Consider the following 10,651-nt stretch of genomic DNA (forward strand, 5'->3'; position numbering starts at 1 on the left):
AGACTCTTAGAGTTATGGTTAACAACATTACTAGTCATGCTGGGAAAGGGTGTCTCAAATTCCTTTAGCAAATACACTTTATCATTCAATAGCATTCAACTCCTCCACCTTTCCTTCCCCTCTCCATTGCTGTTATTCTGTGCACACTAAGCAATCCTTATTATAATTTGGCTTCTCATGCAGGTCTGCTTATTAAGTAGAAAATGCTAACCATACAGTTTTAAAAACCTGGTCTTTTTCTTTGTGACGTCCCTGGGCACTTGCATCAAGGCATCCTCATCATGCAGCATCTTGCGGCACTCTGGCAGGAGTCTGCTATAGTGCTCTAGTCATAGACTTGACCTGGCGGGTCTTAATTGTTTTTTTTTTCCTGGGCCTCCACAATCTCTTACTTTGTGAAATAAAAGGAGATGAATTCTATCAAGCTTTTATGGTCATAGAGAGCAGGAAGGGACTATGTTGTCTACTGGTCCAAACCTGTATTTTTTAGAGCTAGGGATAGTGAGGCCCATAGGGGTTTAAAACATTGCCCAAAGTCATGCAGCAAGTTAGCAGCAAAATAAAGTTTATGTTACATGTTTTCTGCTTCTTGGAAGAGTGTTCTTTTTATATGGTGTCACACATTAGATTATTACCTTAGAGCCTAGACAAAAGTTATATTTGTCTAGTATTAAGATTCTGCAATGTAGAAACACATTTGGTACTTGACCTACCAACAAATGACAGTTTATTTGAAGTTTTATGCATGGTATAAATTTGGGAATTCAGGTTAGAATCTGTGATGCTGCATTTAGTATTATGGACACTTGAGCACACTGCACAAGGTTGGCAAAAGCCCATTGTTCCCTCTCTCCAAGTGAGTGTGGTCCAACCTATTTTTGCCACATGATGCCATGAATGGTAATTTGAAAATGGAATGAAATCCATCTCAGGTAATAAACTATTTTGTTTAGGTTTGAAAATAATATATGTGAAAATTCAAATCCACAAAACGTAATAGTATTCCTCCCTCCCTCCCTCCCTTCCCCTCTTCCTTGCTTCCTTCCTTCCTTCCCTCCCTTCCCTCCCTTCTCTCCCTTCTTCCTTCCCTGGGTGTCTGTACTAGGCAATGTAGGAAAACAACGAACAAAACAAAAGAGTTTATGTTTCTGCTCTTATGGAGCTTAGGTGCTGGTGTAGAAGCCACCAAATAAGTGTCAGATTAAAAACAAACAATTATAGACAGCAATGAATGTGAAGAAAACAGCAGGTTGCCATGATAAGAATACTGGAACATTTACTTTGGATAGGATGGCTAGAGAAGGCCTCACTAAGAGATGATAATTTAAGCTAAGTCCTGTATCAAAAGGCAAGGCAACTTCCTGGAAAGAGAGGAAAGCATTCTAGACAGAGGGAAAAGGTATAAAGAGGCTGAGGGGGTAAGTTCTGGGATCTTAACCATACATGATAAACTGGAAAAATTTGGAATGTAGGCAATTCAGTTTTGTAATAAAAGAAAATCAGTTTTAATTCAGATTTGACTTATTTTCCGGTGGGGAGTATGGGCTGAGTAGCAGGTATGGACACAAGGAACTGAGTTCATTTATAGCTCTGGCTCGCATGTGATTTTCAGGGACTTCCCGTGGAGTGCCTGGAGTTGTGACAGAGAACAAATAGAATAAAAAAATTTTTTAAATGCCCTGGGTAAGGGCCCTAAAAATAAAATAGAACTTTCCTTCTGAAAAGATGACACTAGCTTGAGTAAAGAGTTAGAGGGGACAGGGATACGGGTCATTTCTCCACCCTTTCTCTGATCCTTCATACTGACCATTTTAAATAGAAAAATCACCAGCAAAATAACACAAAGATGTGAGAAATGTGGCACTAAATAGAATGCAAAAAGGACATTGTTTACAGAGTGAGAGCTGAAATAAGAAGGCAGAGCATCACTTAGTATTCTACCTCGGTTGGAAACATACCCATTGGATGACAAATTTTTCACTCTTAAGTGCATGTCTGTGAATGACTGTGAAAGTGCCATGAGTCATGATTTTGTTGTTAAAAATAAATTTTAGCAAGTAGACAAAGTCACAGGTACAGAACCCATGAATAGTGAAGGTTGAATGTGTGTGTGTGTGTATGTGTGTGTATTATATACATATAATATGTCAGGCTCTGTGCCAAGCAATTGATGTGTATCATGCTATTTAATCCTTTGAGCAACTCTATGTGGTAGGCCCTACTTTTATAATAGTGTGCAAATTGAGATTAGGTAAATTCCCAAAAGTCACACAATGGGTAAGCAGTGAAGCTAAGACTCCTATCCTGGGATTTCTGAATCCAAAGCCCATGTTCTCAGCTATTATGCTGAATTTTCCCCATAAATATGATGCCTCTCATGAGCTTCCTTGCTTGGATAGAGGTCAATGGGTGAAGCCCATGGTCTGTATTTCTAAACAGGCACTTCTTGAGAGGATGAGTGTAATCTAGAGCTGACTTGTCCTACCAATCATAGCATACTAGTTTTTCACTTCTATGCCTTAAAACACTGCCTACCCATGAGAAGAGTTGGCAAGATGTTCAACCCAGATACTTAAATCTAAGTTGTATGGGCATGGGGAAGATGATCAATACTACAAGAAAATCTTCTGAATTCAAGGTATAGGCTCCAAAGTTCAAGTCTATGTAGTGCTTGAGGTTCTAGAATTGGATTCCATACCCTCACTGAACCACAAATATAAATTTTAACATGGCAGAGAATGTGAAGTACTATTTTTAAAACATTAAAAATACATATTTTAAATCTTATTTAATGATCAAATGAAAACAAAATCAATGAGGCACTCAATGCTGTGTAAGTGGAATGAATGTTTTCAAAGTTTGTATAAACTTTGTTTCTTTTCTAAATAAACCCTATATGGACCTATATACTCACTCCTTGACTAGCTCCCATAATTTTCCTCTTACTGGCTTATTGATAAAGTGCTTTGTTTTTAATAGATTCAGTAATGAGTGTTGGTTTCATGACTGGAGCAGAGCCTGTTAAACTAAGCACTTGGAATACTTGTCTCCAGAAACTCACAATTCCTGATTGTCCTATAGCAAGTATATTACATATCAGTCTCTACTGCATATGAATAGACCGTAGTAATAGTTAGCAATATAAAATGAGAACATTGACTAGCCCCATCCCTCATTCCCTTTCACATTAGGGCGGGTGTTTTCATCATTTATTGCTCAGAGGAATTTTCCAAGAATAATGGCTTCTCAGGCCAGTAGCATGTATTCCAGCTACATCATGAGTTGATTAAAAAGTATTTCTCCTTTTAAGGATTATTTTCACCTCAAGCCAAAGAATGAGTCTGATTAAAGGATTTGATACAATCATCAGAGAAACAATGATATGGAAAGCAAGAATGATAGTTGTGTTTGTCTTCTCAGTTACAATACAAATACATAACTATTCAGTGAACCAAATATCCAATTTCTGGCATAAATATATAGATATTACTTTTTCATTCAATAGGTTTTAATACTCAAGAAAAATCTGAATAAATAAGTAGATGATAAAAATTGGAAGATTTTTTTGGTAAAGACCAGACATGCTTGTATTTTATTTTAATTTTATAATTGATGTACAGGTAAGAAAAGTTCAATTTTGGTACATTAGTAATACTCCAGGATAATTTCAGAAAATTATTAACAGATATAAAAAGAAGCCCTAATTCTGAGAAATTAGGGTAGGAGAATGGATGAGTTGGAGTTTTTGAAACAATTCATTCATTCCAGGGAATGAGCAAGTGTTAGAGGTGAAGTACAATAAGTTCCAAAGTAATAAAAACAACCCCACTGGATTGGATAAGAAATAGATATGTTTCAATAATATTTACATGCATAAAAAGAGGTACTTTAGCTAAATATTTTCTTATCTACTCAATAGTGGTTTCTAACTGGTAACTAGAAAGTATGTAAATTCAGATGCCAGTGTATGGAGGAATCAGCAAAACACTGAGAAAAAACTCAAAATAGGTATATTGGAAATTGTATGTTTTCACTTGCAAAAGAACACTAGAAATTTCTAATTCTTCATGAGCATCTTTGAAAGAGACCATTCTTACCTGAGAAGTCTAGCTTAGTCTGGTATAGCCTAAGGGAGTTTTCAAGGAAAGCAAGAAGATTATATCCAAAGAACAGGTAATTTAAGGAAAATATAAAGTTTCAACTGATTATTGAAAATCAGTGGGCTAGAGTTGCAATGGGGAAAGGAGGTTATTCAATGTTAATGTAACACTGAAAATGTAGCTTATATAATCCTTTAATCAATCTCACATGTTTCTAAATATACATCACCACTTAATACATATGCACCAGTGTTATAAGTGTGGCTTTTCTCTTATTAATGTCATGTGACAAGATGGCAAGGCTCACAGATTATTTATGCATCATCCGCCCTAACTCTCCTTTGAGGCAGAGGAACAGGACATTCTGACTCTCTGGAAAGAGTGTCTTCAGCCAGGGAAAACCAGAGCCAGTTTTTAAAACATATAGTATTCTTTTTTTCTATTTACATTAATATTTCATTGTTCCTTCATAATACATGTGAGCATTTCTTTGAGGAGCCTTAGGTTTGGAGTCACTCTTTATAACTAACATTGTTTCAATTATTACATTTTACAGAAATATCTACATGTCTTCATGTTGATCCATGTGAAGTACTTAGTACGTTCCAGGGACAGTGTAAGAGCTAATAAATTTTAGGAAGCTACAGTTCACACATTGTATTGAAAATACCTATTAAGGTCTTTACTTGCTAGTCAGGAAGTGACATCGATCATTGAAAAATATTTGTCAATTTTGTGACAGTATTGTTGCCAATTTCTTTTTGTTCTTGGTTGATGATTAGTCAAGTCTGTATTTAACCAGCTCATCTTGACCTCATAAAGTGCTATGACTTTAGCCTCAACATAGACAATAAATTCCTGCATGTTTTCATCATATACTGTACATAGTTTTCTGCCTTTCTGTCTCCAATAGCAGACTCCTAGATTCCTTGGAGAGACTCAGGTAACATTTTATATGCTTTATTCACCTTGTTTCTACTCCAAATATGTGGCAAATTCTGCACTTGGTACTGGATATGTCCATGGGAGCCCTAGCTTGGTCAAGGAAATAAACACAGGTGAATATTTGTGGGATAGTTGCTGATAGAATGTCTGCCAAGTGCCATGAGAGCTCAGAGTAGGGAATATCTCAATGTGCCTGAGTTAGATGAGAATGCCTAGTGGATCAAGGAATGCTTGAACTGGGTATTAAAAACTAAATAGAAATTGGGCAGGTAAACAATAGCTGGAGCACCTTCCAGGAAAAGGGAAAAACTTTATGTAAAATTATGTTGGGTCATGAGATATGTGAGTAAGTCCCAACCGATACGAACAAACACTCAAGTGTTTGTGAGTAAGAGTAAGAAGAGATGAGGCTGAGTTGGGACTTTATCCTGTATACCATTGAAAGAGACTCATTGAAAGGTTTTATGTCACTGTATGAAGGACAAGTTGTGAGGAACAAGAATAAGGAAAGAAGAACCAGTTAGAAGCCTGCTATACAAAAATGATTTAAGATCCTGGGGATAACATATATTTAAATTTAACAAATAGAGCATATATGTATATATATATATAATCTATATAACACAAAGCACTTTTGTGTCAAGCCCTAGTCTAAGCAATTTATAAATACTGACTCAACAAACTACACTGTCCCTATGAGGTAAGTACTATTATTATCATCCCACTTTTTTTGCTTTTTTTTGACTGAGGAGATCAAGGAACTAAAAGGCTAAGAGCTTTTCTCAAGGTCGCACAGCTAATAAATACTAAAGCCAGATTTGAAGCCAAGAAGTTCGGCTCTGGTATCCTTCCTCCTAGCCATTATACCACACTGCCTTTCTATATTTAAGAGTAGGAACTCATTGCATGGCTTGGGTAACTAGGTGGAGAGTGACGCCGTCTATGCAGACCAAACACACAGGAAGAGGAACAGATTTCAGACAAGTATAGAACTAATGAGCTTAGTTTTAGAAACGCTGAGTTTGAGGTCCCCACACTTTGCTCAGGCCTGAATCACAACATATAACTGTTGACTGCAGCCAATTATTTCCAGAGTCCTAGAAATTGCAATGTGTCAATGTCAATGCTGCTCTGAAAGCTTCCTGGGGACTGGGTGGTTTCTACGTGGGTTGAAAGTAGTCTCACACCATGGAAGTTGGTGGGGCATGTGCACTCACATACATGTGCTCACTGCCTAGCTATCCCGAAGTCAGACCCCAACATGTGGAAAATCACTGTACTATTTTATAGTTTAGTGGAAGGTCAGGAACTTCAGTTCTACTCTCTTTTCTCTCCTCACACTCCATTGCAAACAGGTAAAAGAACTTTCACACTTAATTAGGCACATTTTGAGAAACAGCAGTAGCCCGAAGGTCACTAACTTATGATCATTGTGACAAAAATTTCAAATAAGTAAGCATCCACAATATTTCACTTTAATTCAAGGTAAGGCAGTGAAAATAATATCTGCCTAAGGAGAACTAAACTCATCCAAAATTCTGCACAAACCCTCAGATTCAACTTCCAGTGCTGTCAGTTGGAATGCTCTTAAAATATTTAAAAGCAAGTCAGGCCTAAGATACATCATTGTGCCAGGGCTTTTTATTTGATGCTTATTATTAGTTTTATTTTTTTCTACTTGCCAAGGTTTAAAAATGGGTACAAGATTAAAATAAATTTTTGAAGCAGATTTCAAATCTTTGGTGATTGTTGAATTCCATTCCTAAACATGCTTGCTTTAGGAAAGGAATAAAAATAAAACACTTCTCAACAAATAGATAAGTCTTGACATATTGTCCTGTCATGCAACTAGGGGATGGGACAAAGAAACACAGGTTGTCTTGTATTTGAACAAGCATTCTTTGGTGAGCATTGGGTCCTCTGGGAATGTCTCTGAATTTATTTTGTGATTCCTACCTCTTTAATGCATACAGTTTTCTATAAAGTTCTGCCATGCAAGGGCTCATTCAATAGTTTGCTCATTGACCTAGAGCGCAGTGAGTTATCCTTAATTTCTCCCAGAAGTTCAAAAGTCAGGAAGTCAGAAAACCGATACGAACAAACACTCTTAAGTGTTTGGCTGAGTTTGTAAGTTATATTAGGGGTATCTTTCTCCGAGTACAGGCTGTACCCATAACAGAATGATAGGCATGCCAAGCTACTCAAAAAAAAAAAATCCATCCACTTCTTAATTCTCTCCCCCATCCCCTGCCTCATTGGTTTCTAAATTCTTACATTAGAAAGCCCAAGCTCCTTGGTATAGCATCTAAGGCTCTTCTTGGCCTGGCTCCTCCAAACCATGTTCTCATCTTTCTTTAAGCTCCAGTCATGAGGTCACTTGTTCAGAGATCTCTTTAGGTCCTTGAACATTCTAAGGTTTTTCATGCTTTCATGTCATGCCTCCTGTCCTGAGTGGGTCAGTTTCTTTAGTGGCTACTTAGGTAACATGCAAAACCTTCATGAAGACCCCTCACATTCACTTTTTTAGCTCAGGGAATTGTCCAGGTTTGCCTTGATTATCATGTTTCACCGTATTTTCCTTATATTGCTCATATTTACTCATCTTCTCCTAATAATTTCTTTGGGTTTTCTCCCCTCTGGTTCCAAGCAGGGAAGCCCTCAGGCAAGTGACACTCCATTCTTATATCCTACCCCAAACCCTTCATACTGAATGCCAACAAGGGTCCATCTGGAAAGTGGAACGAGTCTCTGCTTTTGTACAACACTGCCCTCTCCCTCCTCTACTGATTGCAAATGCTTTTTATTGAGCTTCAAAACCAAGTTCAAATGTTCCCAACTCTGAGACACCTTCCCTGTTCTATCCAGATACAGTCATTTCTTCCTATTTGTCACTCTATACCTGGTACAAATTTCTATTTCATTTATAACTCTCTACTGTGTGACCTTGGGCAATATCTTTAAGTTTTCTGTGGTGATATGTAAAAATGGGATAAATTAACTCTCAGGGTTGCCATCACATACTATATATCCAGTGTTTGCTAAGAATTGGTGGAAGTGATGCTGCTAACTAAAAATAAAAAGCCATGTAAAAGCTAGAGATATGTTCATGCCATGACTATTTTAGGGATTAGATATTGTAGCACTTTTGTAATTTAAAAATTTTTTTATCTATATTTAAAAATGTATCACCCCTAAGAGAAGCCAGCCAGAGAGAAGCAAATATCATGATTTTACTTATATATGGAACCCAATGAACAAAATAAACAAACAAAATCAAAACAGACTCATAGACACAGAGAAGAGACTGACAACTGTCAGAGGGGAGAATGGTTAGGTGGTTAGATGGAAAAGGCAAAGGGAGTAAGCAATTAAAAAAAAAACCCAAAACTAAAAAACTTGTAGACACAGACAACAGTATGATGATTGCAAGAAGGAAAAGGGGATGGGGGCAGGTAAAAGATGGTAAAGGGGGGATAAATGGTGATGGAAGGAGACTTGACTTTGGGTGGGGAACACACAATACAATATACAGATGATGTGTTGTAGAATTACACACTTGAAACCTATATAATTGTATTAACCAATGTCCCCCCAATAAATTCAATAAAAATTTAAAATAATAATAATAATTAAAAAATAACTGGGTCCTCAATTTTCCAAAAACCCTTAGAGACCTTTAGCAAGATTAAACAAAGAATATTAATGCCTGTGAATATATATTATCTTTTGTATCATCAGGAGTAAATGAAGTATTTATTCATACACTGGACTTCTTAGAGTTGTTCAATAAGCTCATGAATTACCTCCATTTGGTGAAGTGGTCTCTGATTTGTGCTGAAGCGATGGCTTTACATCCGTGATTTATAAATAGCATGTCTTTGCAGAAGTGTTCTCCAATGTTAGGGTCTCCTATGTAACTGAAATCTCAGGAAGTCATATGAGAATTTCCCAAGGGTGGTTCTGTTCTCCAAATGGAGCAGTTAAGACAGTCTATTTTTCCCTCAGTAGGTCATTTGATAGTCACTCCATAGTCACCAGTGATGGTCTCCTCAATCTTTTTACTCAGCCTTTTTTCTTCTTGTCCTCTTTGCACTACCTGGCACTCCTGAAATCAACTTTATTCTTAAAAAGTTTCCCTCTTGGCTTCTACAACACTCAGTTATCCTAATCTTTTTCAAACATAGCATCTTCTGATTTTTATTTTTCAGCCCAATTTTTCAGTTCTTTCCATGCTTTGATTCTGGGAATTCTGTTCTTCCTTTTCTTTAGTCTCTCTTTGCTTCCTTTGGAGGGATGGATGATACCAAAGGAATATCTTTCTGTCTGCTGCATATTTCTATGAACATATCTCAATCACCATTTTTAAACCCAATGTTGTAAGTTCAAAATCAATACTTGAATCTCTATCAGAATGGGTTATTTTATCTCTGCTAATGATACCCTCATATTTCAGTTGTACAAGTATTTGATTACTGAACAAAAGTTAGAAAAGCATTTTATTTTTAGTCACTTGGAAGGCAGATGGAAAAAGTCTGCACTTCTTCATAATTTTTACTTTACTTTTCAAAATTTCTATCGTCATATTTAAACTTATCCAGAATATTCAATCTAAAAATTAGCTGTAAAAACAATGTTCAATAAAATACGTCCTTTTTCTCCTTTGAGGGCAAAAGTGGAAATCACAAGAAATAATGCATAAATTTTGTGCTCTTAAGCTTGCAATAGTATGTTCACAAATTTTTGTAAGCAATTTTCATTATCACTTAGGAATTCTGAGTTTACTATGTCCCATTCTTAAGTAATAGCATTTTAGTTTCCAAGATCTTTAATCGCTGCTAATTTATAGTTCAAAGTTTTCCAATACAGGGATCTCAAGGGTTCAGGTTTATAAAAATTTTAAATAACACATTTCCCTTGGATCTGTACTCACAAAAAACAACCAAATTCTCGTCACTTCTCCCATGGTGCCTCACAATATCCTACAAAGCTACCGAAAGGAGAGAAACTCCTCTGTTGCCGCTGCTGGTGCCAGGTGGGTGAGCGGTTAGTTCTCCCACTGCTCTTGAGGACCACAAATATCATATGCGTAAATAAAACTCACAATTGGCCCAACCTTCTCATCTCGTTGTTTAAACCTCACCCATCAGATGATTTAGATTGTTTATTCAAGTGCAAACTATTTTCTGAATCCAACATAGAAAAATAGTCAAGCCAGTTGTTGGGCTGTAAGAAGATAGGAAGGTCACAGAAAATCTGCAGAAAGCAGAGAGAAAGAAGCAAATTCTTCCCAACATTCAAAATATGTCTTTCTTTAGCTAGTTCCATAGAATAAAGCAAAAATTAAGCAAATTAAAGTTTTAGCTTTACAAAAGCACAGGGTCTTAATGCTAAGCAAAGATGCCCTGGTAATTGTAGAAAGTAGTTATAAGCCTGATACAGAGAAATCTATATTTTTCCTCCTTTAGAAATTTTTTTCCTGTTCCCCTCCCCCCCTAATAATAAAAACACAGGGGTCAAAAACATGCCAAAAAGTGATGAACAAAAGGAGACAGTGAAATTTAGGGATCATTTAATGTTTGTGTGGTCCTTCTGCTTTAATAATATTC

Source organism: Pteronotus mesoamericanus, unplaced genomic scaffold, assembly GCF_021234165.1.
Source record: "Pteronotus mesoamericanus isolate MK-2021 breed Mesoamerican mustached bat unplaced genomic scaffold, CSHL_Meso_final contig_164, whole genome shotgun sequence".
Classification (NCBI taxonomy): Eukaryota; Metazoa; Chordata; class Mammalia; order Chiroptera; family Mormoopidae; genus Pteronotus; species Pteronotus mesoamericanus.